The sequence below is a fragment of the Mytilus californianus genome, unplaced genomic scaffold (assembly GCF_021869535.1).
Source record: "Mytilus californianus isolate M0D057914Y unplaced genomic scaffold, xbMytCali1.0.p SCAF_2, whole genome shotgun sequence".
NCBI classification, from domain to species: Eukaryota; Metazoa; Mollusca; class Bivalvia; order Mytilida; family Mytilidae; genus Mytilus; species Mytilus californianus.
Genome location: NW_026262668.1, coordinates 89,325,856 through 89,339,913, shown reverse-complemented (window position 1 = coordinate 89,339,913; position 14,058 = coordinate 89,325,856). Strand labels below are relative to the sequence as shown.

The 14,058-nt window shown below is 33.1% G+C and overlaps 2 protein-coding genes across 5 annotated transcripts in view; one reads left to right on the top strand and one right to left on the bottom strand.

Annotated features, from left to right (window-relative positions):
* Positions 1-14,058, bottom strand: part of LOC127728372 (band 4.1-like protein 5) — a 238,305-nt gene that overhangs the window by 86,913 nt on the left and 137,334 nt on the right. The gene's annotated exons all lie outside the window — the stretch shown is intronic.
* LOC127728376 (uncharacterized) overlaps positions 1-14,058 on the top strand; it is a 69,015-nt gene that overhangs the window by 16,531 nt on the left and 38,426 nt on the right. The window contains exon 1 of one of the 3 annotated variants that reach the window (XM_052235723.1): positions 658-678. The exons of the other annotated variants lie outside the window; for them this stretch is intronic. The gene's annotated coding sequence lies outside the window, so the exon portion shown is untranslated. Of the gene's footprint in view, positions 1-657; positions 679-14,058 lie in introns of those variants that run through there. 3 annotated transcript variants of the gene reach the window in all.

Here is a 14,058-nt window from a genome sequence, read left to right as displayed (position 1 = left end):
ACTGTTTCAAGTTTCTTATTTATTACAGATTGTAAACTACGAATATGTTATGGTTATGTCTATTTTACAGATATAGGTACTTCTTTAACTCTGAAAAATATCTATATATGTATTTACATTTAGTTAATTACCATGCAGTATATGTTTTAATTCTTTAGAGAAAAGTGCATATCCTCAACTTTTAGAATCTTTAGCATTTTGTCGTCAAATTGTGTGCAATTTTTTTTTAACTATGATAAAAAAAAACTTAATAAGATCAAACTCTATGCTCACGTCTGAATGCGTCAGGTAACTTTTTTTAAAGATAGTACTTGTTTTTATTTCCACTCTCTGTATCACATGAAATTCAGCACGGAAGGATAAAAAAAACCACAAAAACCTCAAACGCGACCTTTACTATTTATATCAAATTTTTGTACTTTCAATATCTATACATAAAAAGATAAATATTTCCGTGTGATCCTCCAATTTCATTGGTTAATTCACCACCAACCAAAATCTGTAAATTGAAAGACTACAGTTTTACAAGGCCTAGCTATTCCGGTATAGCTTCAGTCTACTGTCCTTACATTTTTGGCTCGTTATCAAAATCATTCATATATAAGTAGTTTACGGTTCATTAATTGCTCATCTGGGCTATTTATCTACGTAAGCACAATATTGACTTTTACATTCAAGGTTAGATTTTATTATATTTTATTGATTTCTATTGATAACTGTTTCGTAATATTGCATTAAAGCTTTTGATTAAAAAACGATATTTTTTATAAAATTATAGCCATAATTACAATACAACTTAAAATAACTCTAAAATTATGAAGTTCCTTAATGCAGTTCATATTAGTTCTAAATTAAATCATCAATACCGTTATTTGATTAGGCGAATTGTTTTATATCCCCACTCCAAGCAAAGGAAGTTATTTTGTATGTTACATGTAGTAGTACTGAGCAGTCCAATATAATTTGTATTTTATCTTCATCTGACATCTGAGCTAGTTTCAATTTGCAGGTTTTGTATAGTTCTATATCTAAATCTTGGGTTGTAGAATGCCGTGTTGATTCTAATAAGGTAGAGTTGAATAGAAAATGTTTCAGATCTTCGTCATCTAATCCACTTACTAGTCTTAGCTTAATAGGTATTCTTTATGTGTCTCGAGCTGATTGCGTTGGGATAAATATCAAGGGGTGTTGCTTTCCCGGATTAAAGATTCTAAATTTAAGTATCCCAGATGTTTGTAAGGTTTAGCTAAAGTTATCATTTGATCTTTCCAATATTTGAAGACTCTTGATATATCAACTGTTTCCATTGCATTTTTTTTGTATGGTGTCTCCAAAAGCAAATACATGTCTGGTAGACTATATTTCCAGAATATCTTTTTAAACCATGAGTTACTCTACACTGATTGTAAGTATAACTGTCTCCTAGCAATTTGTTTCTCTGTGGATGTTTCGGGTAGAAGAAATAAATTGTATACAAATGTCAATATTCTAAGTTGGATCTGTACTTCTATTGGGATCAATCCAGATGATTCTTTGTGGAAGAGAATTTGCTTGATCATTCGTTTGGAAAATTTCTCTAGTTTTTTTCAAAATTGGTTTTATCCGGAACTATAATTTCTAGCCCGTATATTAAAAAATGAAAACAACTCGTTATAAATTTTATACGTTCGAAGCGCTATTCTGGATTTTCTTTAACCAGGAACGCTAAATGACGAATATTTGAAAGCCAAGGATATATAAGAACCGAAACAGTTGAAGAGCTATATTACCAAAAAGGACCTAAAAATAGCAAAATTCATCTAAATTCAACTTTGCCTGCACATGAGGGAGTTGAAACCTTAGTTTCTTATAATTTCATAATTTATTAACGGACACTTCTAGAAAGGTTTGTTATAAATCATGTCAGTACCGAAGAACTGACTACTGAGCTGATGATACCCTCGGGGACTGATAGTCCTCCAGCAGAGGTATCGACCCAGTGCTGTAAAAAATGAAAACAACACGTTATACATTTTATGCGTCCGAAGCGCTTTTCTGGATTTACCTTCATCAGGACGCTCAAAGCCGAATATTTGAAAGCCAAGGATGTATAAGAACCAAAACTGTTAATGAGCCATATTACCAAAAAGGACCTAAAAAAAGTCAACTTTGCCTGAGGGAGTTGAAACCTTAGTTTCTTGTGATTTCAAAATTTATTGGTATGTATATATATATATAAGTCTAAATTGAAAACAACGTTCAAACCTATATATATATATATAAAACGTCTGAATAATAGTCAACGATTTTTCCCACGAGGGCGCTGGATCGTTACGAGTAACGATACATGTACACAATAAATAAATTATATGAACGCCTAAAAAGTGTACACAACAACACCAATAACAAAAAAAGGAACTATAAATGTTATTATTTATAAATATTTCGGATAACAGATATCCTTCATCAGTAAATATGATTGTGATGTTGAATGAATCATATATCAGTCTACTTAAATTAAACTATAACAATCTTGAAATTTATACAATAAAAAAGTCAAACCGAACATCAGGTAAGACGCTTGCACAATTCTAAATATGTGTTAAACACGACATAGGTTATATGACTAATTACAGCAGATAGTTCAAATATATGCTTTAAATAAAAATAATAATGTGCGATATGAACTAGCACAATTCTAAAGCATTAACGGTGACGACAGTTATGATGTTACAAGAACGATTGCGTCAATAAGAATTCCAAATAAACAGCACTGAACGATCTAAATTTGTAAATATTTCAAATTTGACAACGGTAGAGTAGTTATAACAGAGTCTGCGTATTTAAACATCGCAAACAAACGGCCGTTAAAATATGATAATAAATTATATTATATAAGTCTAAATTGAAAACAAAGTTCAAACCTATGATTGCGTTGGATAAAAACCGCAATTTTTATACGTGTGCATGCAAAACAAATTTCTTGGTAGAGGGGTATAAATACAGCACAAACAACATTTTCTAAAAGACCAAAAAAGTGAAAAAGTATATTTAAACAAAACGCATTTGACTAACAGGTCGAACAACGGATGTTCTTAATACCTGCTGACTGCCATTGGCGATTGCCAAATAAACGGATCACAAGATGTAACAAAATGGATCTTTATTATTAATTTAATACCAAACAGAAAACAATAACCTTGCGGAAAAGATGGTATACCGCAAACATTGAGGTGCAAAAATTTGTACACCATATCCGGATTTCGACAATTAATGTCTCTTCAGTGATGTTAGGAATCGAAACGGTATTTAGAAGGCCATATAATTTACATCAATTTAGGATAGACTCTTAAATTTTGAAGAGTCGAAATAGGATGAACGGATCATATAAACCCGAAGGCAAATATAATACAAGCCCAAACGAAAAAATATAAATAAGTCTAAATTGAAAACAACGTCCAAACCTATGATTGCGTTGGATAAAAACCGCAATTTTTATACGTGTGCATGCAAAACAAATTTCTTGGTAGAGGGGTCTAAATGCAGCACAAACAACATTTTCTAAAAGACCAAAAAAGAGAAAAAGTAAATTTAAACAAAACGCATTTGACTAACAGGTCGAATAACGGATGTTCTTAAACCCTGCTGACTGCCATTGGCGATTGCCAAATAAACGGATCACAAGATGTAACAAAATGGATCTTTATTATTAATTTAATACCAAACAGAAAACAATAAACTTGTGGAAAAGATGGTATACCGCAAACATTGAGGTGCAAACATTTGTACACCATATCCGGATTTCGACAATTAATGTCTCTTCAGTGATGTTAGGAATCGAAACGGTATTTGGAAGGCCATATAATTTACATCAATTTAGGATAGACTCTTAAATTTTGAAGAGTCGAAATAGGATGAACAGATCATATAAACCCGAAGGCAAATATAATACAAGCCCAAACGAAAAAATATAAATAAGTCTAAATTGAAAACAACGTTCAAACCTATGATTGCGTTGGATAAAAACCGCATTTTTTATACGTGTGCATGCAAAACAAATTTCTTGGTAGAGGGGTCTAAATACAGCACAAACAACATTTTCCAAAAGACCAAAAAAGTGAAAAAGTATATTTTTACATATGTTTACATGGTCAGTTGATTAAGAAAATAATGTTTCAAGTCCCTCAGACAAAGTTAACTTTGGTGGATTTTGCTATTGTTTAAATGTCTCGTTTGATCATACAGACCTTACATATATTAGTAGTTATACATCCTCGGCTTCTACATTTTAGGGTTTAACGTTGCACTTCTGTATATATGGACAATGCAATTTTCCATAGGAACTTACATGGCTTAAACTGTGCCTCTTTTACTATGAAGTTTCGTGAAAAATTATATTCTAGAATGGACAATGCATATGCACAACTATTTTTTTCAAAGGTCAAAAATATCTATGAATATTATATATCATCCCAAAAGAGTCGTGGTCTGTGAAACAGCTGTATTTACAAAATGCAACCTTAAGCGTTCCTGGTAAAAATGCTTGGGATGCATCAAACTTAATAAGTGTTATCTACATTGTGTTGTCGTAATTGTTTTTAAAAATCTGTTTCCTCTTGAACCATCTTGCAAGCTGAAAAAAACCTTTAAAGCATTTCATCCAACGGGTTTATAATTTCGAAATGATATCTGATGGTCCCGTTGACCAACCAACGTTGCTGTTGTTAATACAAAAAAATAATAGCTTAATAGCTTACATGACTAAATTAATTTTAAGAACCCTTGATTCAGTACTTCATGGCAATATCGTATAGACTTGGAGTTATATTCTTCATATACTAGTGCTACTGTAATACTTGTTCAGAAAAATGAAATTTTCTTTATGACAAAATTGAGCCCATCTCCTCTGTCGTAAAGTTTAGTTCTCTGCATATCTCTTCTAACATTAATGATATGATATGAATTTTGAACTGAACCGACCTTAAAGGAAAGAAAAAATATAATATTGTAAATGTTCTGTCTTTCAGTCAATTTCCGGGCATCAAGTATCTTGACAACCACTGAGTCGATGCCACTTTGAAGTTTTTTCCAGCCCTGCAGTCAGCACCCCTGTAAATATCATTGATGCAGTCTAAAAAATAATCCGAAATACATTTTTGTTCAAACAAAATTGAGTTTCCCTCAATCTGTTTTTTAACGCCACTAACAAGTCTTATGTAGACGAAATGAGTCTTACATGCTAAACCTTGAACCTAGTATCGTTGATAACATTTTGTTTGCACTGACACTTCGATTTCGGTTAATAAAGACTTAGTCCAGTCTGTTATTATGGAACACTACAGCTGTCTTATGTGGAACTTTGCTATTACGTTATGTTGTTCTATCATTACTTGATGATAGTTTGTCTTTACATAATATGGTTTTGACATTACGTAATGATGTTTTGATATAACTCAATATGGAATAGTCATTACTTAATGATATTTCGATATTACATGATATGGTTTCGTATTGACTTGACATATTTTTGTCATTACTTAATATGGAACTGTCATTACTCGATGTGGTTTCACCATTATTTAATGTGGTTATGTCATTAGACAATGTGGTTTAAACATTACTTGATGTGTAAGTGACATAACGTAATGTAGTTGTTTCATTACATGATGTGGTTTTGTTATTTCGTAATGATGATTTGTCAATTCTTTATATGGCTTTAACATTACGTAATGATGTTTCAAAATTTGACGATTTTACACTACATGATGTGTTTGTTTCAGTATTTGATGTGGTCATTTCATTCTTTGATGTGGATATCCCTTTACTACTACGAGGTAAAACCACGTGACCATTTTGGAAAAAAATATGTTCCATTTTTAGACCGAATTCGGTAATATTCAATGCAAAAAAAAACCTAACATAGAAATAAAAAAATGTGGTATGATTGCCTATGAGACAACTCTCAACCACATACCAAATGAAGTAGAAGTTAACATAAATGTGTGAATGTATGGTCTTTAAGAATGAGCAAAATTCATACCACATAGTAAGTTTAAAAAGGTCGCGAAATGAAAAATATAAAAACAGTTCAAACTAGAAACCTAACAACCTAAATGATGAAAACGCCTACGATACTACCGACGACGGCATATAGGTTTGTTGTATCTCACTATCGCTACATTATTGTCGCAGGTACGACACAAATCAAAAGACTTGTACTGTATTTTCAACAAATGAGACACTTTAAATCAACTCGCACTAAAGTTAAAGGGAAATAGGGGGGGGGGGGGGGGGGGGCTAAGCAACAAAGCATCAATTCTATAAAATAAGAATTCTCCATGTTTTTTTTAGCGTGTATGTTCATTTGAACATATGAATATTAAACTTTTTTTTTATAAAATTGCAGTTCCTGATATACCACGCACTAATTGAAAAAAAAACTTTTTGAAATATCTGTTTCACAGGAGACGACGAATAGGTTCCAGTTGTCGTAACCACAATCCCGTCATCTTTTCCTCGAATGTAAACTACCAAATGAAACAAAATCACCGGGTTTGTACTTTCACGAATAACACGACGGGTGCCACAAGTTAAGCAGAATCCGCTTACCCTTCCAAAGCACCCGAGATCACGCTGATGGATTTATGTTACCAAGTCATACTGATCTATTTAGTTGAGCCAATCAAAACTGTCTTTACATTTTCTTCTTATGCTGTGCTATGATACACCAGGTTAGGATAGGGATTAGCGCTTACATACATGTTAAACTCCGCCGCGTGCACTTTCTTTAAATACCTGCCCCAAGTCAGCAACCTGTAGTTCAATGGTTGTCGTTGTTTCATGTGTGTCATATTTGTTTTTATACGCCCGTCAAAATTTTGACGGGACGTATTATGGTATACAAATGTCGTCTGTCCGTCTGTCCGTCTGTCTGTCCGGCGTAAACATGTCGCACCGTAACTTGAGAACGACTTATCCATGATATCATGAAACTTAACATAGTTGTTTCTAATGATGGTCAAACGATCTGTATACTTTTTGGTGAAAATAAGATTAAAACTTTTTGAGTTACGGGACTTAGTAACTAAAACAGGTGTGTGTTTTTTTTTCACATGTCGCGCGGTATCTCAAAAACAATTTATGATTATTGCTTAAAACTTTACACACTTCTTAGTTATAATAATCTTAAGATCTGTATACTTTTTGGTGATGATTCAAAATTTTATTTTAGAGATATTGAGTTTTTTGTAAAAAAAAAAGGGGGGTTTTCGCATGTCGCGCCGTATGTCAGAAACTATTTATGATTATTGCATAAAAATTCACACACAAGACGACGGGCGTATCATGCGCTCATGGCGCAGCTGTTTATTCGTAGATTGTTTAGCTATAAACTAGACCGTTAGTTTTCTCTTTTGAATTGTTTCACATTTTCACGTGGTGGTCTTTTGTGGCCGACTATACGGTGTGTTGATGGCTGTTAGGTTGCCTATGATTGCTTGCATCCACTGCATTTAAACTATGGTGGATAATTTTCTCATTGGCAATCACACCACATCTAACTTTATTTCAATTTCTATGTTGTGTTTTGTATGCTGTAAAATTGTGTATCTTTTGTACGCATACCTACCCCTGAACCCTCCTTTCGGAAGCTCGAGCAAAAGCCCTTGATCCACGATAAAAAAATAGAACACATATTAGATAACTCGAATTTCAACTCTTAATCTTAATCTAAATGAGACTCAAATAAGGGTTTACCTCGAACTCTAAGTCAAAAGGTGACTCAATTTAAAAGTTGAAGTCCAATTGTAATTCGGAACTCTATCTTTAAATGTGACTCAAACTCGAAGTTCAACTCGAAATTTGGTATGTGGTTGAGAGTTGTCTCATTGGCAATCATATCACATTTCTTTATTTCTATATAAGGTTTTTTTAATGCATTAGATATTACCGAATTAAACTGTTTTGACAAGATAAATTTGTAAACCTCCATGAATTCATTGTTATAAAACGTGTATAGGAGTTATTCTTCAAGATCAAGATAAAATCATCTACAGAAAAACATGTTTTCCTCCGTTAAGTGTACCGGTTAATGTACAGTCAGTCAACATTTAATTTACGCTTTAACACTGACAGCAGAATTATCCGGAGAGACACAGGGTTAATAAGAATCTTTAATTTATTTATTAATTTACAGCTTCCATTTGAGAACTAAGGAAAAAAACAGCAGGACCAAATGGTTTGGGATGTGTCCGAATTACTGTTAATTTTTTAGTACTTTTTTTCTTATTTTTGTCTGGCGTTCCTTTTTTTCATACCAAATAACTATGAACAACAACTTGAACTTTAATTCGATCTTTAACTTAATGGATAGCGGTACTCATATTCAAAGCGCATTACACAAACGACATATGGAAATCGGTCTAAAAATAGAACATATCTTTTTCCAAAATGGTCACGTGGTTTTACCTCGTAGTAGTAATGGATAACCACATCAAAGAATGACATGACCACATCAAATACTGAAACAAACACATCATGTAGTGTAAAATCGTCAAATTTTGAAACATCATTACGTAATGTTAAAGCCATATAAAGAATTGGCAAATCATCATTACGAAATTACAAAACCACATCATGTAATGAAACAACTACATTACGTTATGTCACATACACATCAAGTAATGTTAAAACCACATTGCCTAATGACACAACCATATTAAATAATGGTGAAACCACATCGAGTAATGACAAAACCATATTAAGTAATGACAAAACTATATCAAGTCAATACGAAACCATATCATGTAATATCGAAATATCATTAAGTAATGACTTTTCCATATTGAGTTATATCAAAACATCATTACGTAATGTCAAAACCATATTATGTAAAGACAAACTATCATCAAGTAATAATAGAACAACATAACGTAATATCAGAGTTCCACATAATACAGCTGTGGCGTTCCATATGTTATGCTAGACAGTAACATGTATTGAAATTACAACAAAGGGATTGTTGTTGACGACATAGCCACTAAATTTTGCACTATTTATTCTATTCGGATCAATAGACGTGCATTTGAAAAATAATGCAAGTTTCTTTTCAATCTTCCTCTTCATCAAAAGCCCCTGTACACTTTTTGCCTAATACAAATAAAGGAACTAGTTTGCGAGACAGGGGTCACTTAATCACCATAGGGTTGTCGACTCTCCATTGTATCAAATGTCCACCAAAATGATAACATGTGTTGCTTAAAATTCAACCATCTTGATGATATTCACAGAAATGTTTACGAGAACACTCGTACCTTCCTTAAATAAGACATTTGTATCTACGTTGACATTTCCTACCTCTAAACGTTTTTAAATTAACTACAACTGCATGGAGTCAGTAATTTTAATGTACAAAGAATAAAGCAACTGCGAATACTCTTATATCGGTGCTGTTTGGCTTCGTATCGATCCATTGAGTTAAGCAATTTGAAACTGGTGTTTACAGTTTGTTGTAATGTTGTGCGTTCCTGATTAAGGTAAATCCAGAAAAGCCATTCGGACGCATGGAATTTATAAAGTGTTGTTTTTATATTTTTTTTTTGTGCTGTTATACCACTGTCTTAGGATAGGGGGACAGTTGAGCGCTCATTAACATGTTTAACCCCGTCGCATTCTTTATGTGCCTGTCTTACGTCAAGAGCTTGTAATTCAGTGGTTGTCGTTGGTTCGTGTGTGTCATATTTGGTTTTCGTAAATTGTTTTGTTATGAATTAGGCCGTTAGTTTTCTCGTTTGAACTGTTTTTACATTTTTCATACCGGGGCCTGTTTAAAGCTAACTGTATGGTGTGATGTTTTTCATTGTTGAAGACCTATAATTGATTATATATTAGTTATGTGAACCCTTGTGAATAGTTGTCTCATTGGCATCACCTTGTTTTTATTTTGACTCAGATTCATTATATGCTTCAAAAAGAAGTTTTATGGCTTTTTATGCTCAACTGATTGCAAATTATCGTACACACCTTGTTATCTTTCTTAGCTGTATTATTGGCCGCTTGGTATCTTATTTTCCTTTTTACCCTTTTACAACACATAGGAAATGACTAAACATATTGTTTTTAAAATTCATTACTATAGTTCAAACGAAAATTGACCTGCATGCTCACCTTTGTTATCCATAGGTATTTACTGATTGCATGGAGAATTATTCCAGTTTAATACCTTATTTTAGACTCATCTCTTGAATATAGATATACAGTATAAACAAGTTTAAATTGAAAACAACGTTCAAACTTATGATTGCGTTGGATAAAAACCGCAATTTTTATACGTGTGCATGCAAAACAAATTTCTTGGTAGAGGGGTCTAAATACAGCACAAACAACATTAATCCAAAAGACCAAAAAAGTGAAAAAGTATATTTTAACAAAACGCATTTGACTAGCAGGTCGAACAACGGATGTTCTTAAACCCTGCTGACTGCCATTGGCGATTGCCAAATAAACGGATCACCAGATGTAACAAAATGGATCTTAGCTATTAATTAAATACCAAACAGAAAACATAAACTTGCTGAAAAGATGGTATACCGCAAACAAAAGGTGCAAAAATTAGTACACCATATCCAGATTTCGACAATTAATGTCTCTTCAGTGATGTTAGGAATCGAAACGGTATTTGGAAGGCCATATAATTTACCTCAATTTAGGAGATTCTTGAATTTTGAAGAGTCGAAATAGGATGAACGGATCATATAAACCCGAAGGCAAATATAATACAAGCCCAAACGAAAAAATATAAACAAGTCTAAATTGAAAACAACGTTCAAACCTATGATTACGTTGGATAAAAACCGCAATTTTTATACGTGTGCATGCAAAACAAATTTCTTGGTAGAGGGGTATAAATACAGCATAAACAACATTAATCCAAAAGACCAAAAAAGTGAAAAAGTATATCTTAACAAAACGCATTTGACTAGCAGGTCGAACAACGGATGTTCTTTAACCCTGCTGACCGCCATTGGCGATTGCCAAATAAACGGATCATCAGATGTAACAAAATGGATCTTTATTATTAATTAAATACCAAACAGAAAACATAAACTTGCGGAAAAGATGGTATACCGCAAACAAAAGGTGAAAAAATTAGTACACCATATCCGGATTTCGACAATTAATGTCTCTTCAATGATGTTAGGAATCGAAACGGTATTTGGAAGGCCATATAATTTACCTCAATTTAGGATAGACCCTTGAATTTTGAAGAGTCGAAAAGGATGAACGGATCATATAAACCCGAAGGCAAATATAATACAAGCCCAAACGAAAAAATATAAACAAGTCTAAATTGAAAACAACTGTCAAACCTAAGTATGATTGCGTTGGATAAAAACCGCAATTTTTATACGTGTGCATGCAAAACAAACTTCTTGGTAGAGGGGTCTAAATACAACACAAACAACATTTTCCAAAAGACCAAAAAAAAGTGAAAAAGTATATTTTAACAAAACGCATTTGACTAGCAGGTCGAACAACGGATGTTCTTAAACCCTGCTGACTGCCATTGGCGATTGCCAAATAAACGGATCACCAGATGTAACAAAATGGATCTTAACTATTAATTTAGTACCAAACAGAAAACATAAACTTGCGGAAAAGATGGTATACCGCAAACAAAAGGTGCAAAAATTAGTACAACATATCCGGATTTCGACAATTAATGTCTCTTCAGTGATGTTAGGAATCGAAACGGTATTTGGAAGGCCATATAATTTACCTCAATTAAGGATAGACTCTTGAATTTTGAAGAGTCGAAATAGGATGAACGGATCATATAACCCGAAGGCAAATATAATACAAGCCCAAACGAAAAAATATAAACACGTCTAAATTGAAAAACAACGTTCAAACCTATGATTGCGTTGGATAAAAACCGCAATTTTTATACGTGTGCATGCAAAACAAATTTCTTGGTAGAGGGTTCTAAATACAGCACAAACACCTTTAATCCAAAAGACCAAAAAAGTGAAAAAGTATATTTTAACAAAACACATTTGACTAGCAGGTCGAACAACGGATGTTCTTAAACCCTGCTGACTGGCATTGGCGATTTCCAAATAAACGGATCACCAGATGTAACAAAATGGATCTTAACTATTGATTTAATACCAAACAGAAAACATAAATATACAGTATATATATACATGTAGGAATCAAATCTATGGTGGGTTCCAGATCTATGACAGATTTCAAATCTATGACAAATATGACGTCACAAACGCCATACAAATCATAAATTTTTGTCAGGTTTTTGTTTTCTCCAAATCTATGGCAGATTTTGAAATTACGCAATTTTCAGGGGGGGGAGGGGGAACTATTACGTCACAACTAAATACCATCATATTACGTCGTCGCCGCCGCTAAAAATGGCGGAACACATAGATTCGAATACCATTCCAGATGACGGTTTTGTTATATCGAACGAAAAGGCAAACTGTTTAATTCTTTTTATGCAAACATCATTTTGGTTTGTTAAGAGACTTTTATTTTGACTAATTTGTTAAATGACTGGGTTAAACAGGTACCAAGCACATAGTAGGAAATGCTTATTTTCCCGGGGCACACCATTTCACTCTTAAAGTCTGTATCAGTGTATATCACTTCCTCACTTAGGATATTTTATGGTCACCATCACGTTTTGGTTAACAATTATGGAATATTCATTTCACGAATGGTTATGGATATGCTCCCATTGTTGTACTCATAATAAGTTTTTCTTATACTGACTTTTACTTACTACTGCCTTTTTAGAAACCTCTGGAAAGTGTGACGGTTGCCCTATGTGGAGCAGGAAATGTTTACTCTTCCGGAGCTCTTTATTTCACACTCGTTTTTTATGATAATTCGCATGGTTCATGCTTTGGTTTTTTAGTTTTTGGTGTATTCGGTGTCTGTGTTTTGTGTTTGTTTCCGGCCGCTCCTTGTTTTCTTATCCTCGTTTGTGTTTCTTGTGTTGCCTTGTCCCTTGATACTTTGGTATGATTTTGTTTTTCTTTCATACTTGTTTGTTATGCTAGGCTGTTTTTGTTATTTTTGTTAACCCTATGGTACTCTTAAAATTTATATTAACATAGTCTACAGCATTTTCCAGTTATATTACAGCGACTATCCGTTCTATTGTAACAAATAATCTTTCTTGAGATTTGGAAACTAAAAATGAATCTTTCATAGATTTTCCATAACTACCTACATCAGTTTTAGATTTATGTATGTCGAATACCTGTACTGTTGTAGAAAGTAAGATTTCTTGAGAAAGCCATTTGTTTAAGGCAAGTCATTGGTCAGATATGTATTGACTTGACTTGTGATCCATTTGCAGAGAATCTTTTTTGGAAACAACAAAAATCCGCCATAGAATAGGAAACTAGAAAATTCGTCATAAATTAGGATTCTTAAAAATCTGCCAAAGAGTTTGGATGGCATACCGTCATATTTACCATAGATTTGGAATCTGCCATAGATCTGGAACCCGCCATGGGTGTGAGCCTGACATATATATAACCAAATGCTAGATATACACAAAGTAGATATCAAATACATTTGAGACATTTAATTGTAAGCCATTCAATACAAAATCATAAGGGGATTTATATAATATTTCATCTAATTCTTAAAATGAATACCGTAATCATAAAAATAATAAAAATAATGTATGCATTAAACCAAGCATAAATTATTTCTACTCATTTGAATTAGATGACAAGCCTTTCCACAGCTGTAAATAGATAAACAATCCTTTTCACAGCTGTAAATAGATGACAAGCCTTTTCACAGCTGCAAATAACATGAAAATGATAATTTGTCGACTTCAGCCAAGATTCCATTTTTACTGTAGTAAAACATAGTGTTGATTGACTTTAATCCTGGACATACGCTCGAGTTGATGTGGAACCCGGGATTGGTAATTATTGCACGACTCTTACTTTCTGCAACTTCTATTTAGTTTTAGTATTTGAATTATTTTTGGGGTTTCCCTTGGCACATCGTTGACTATGCAAGTGGCGGGATATTCTTTTGTAA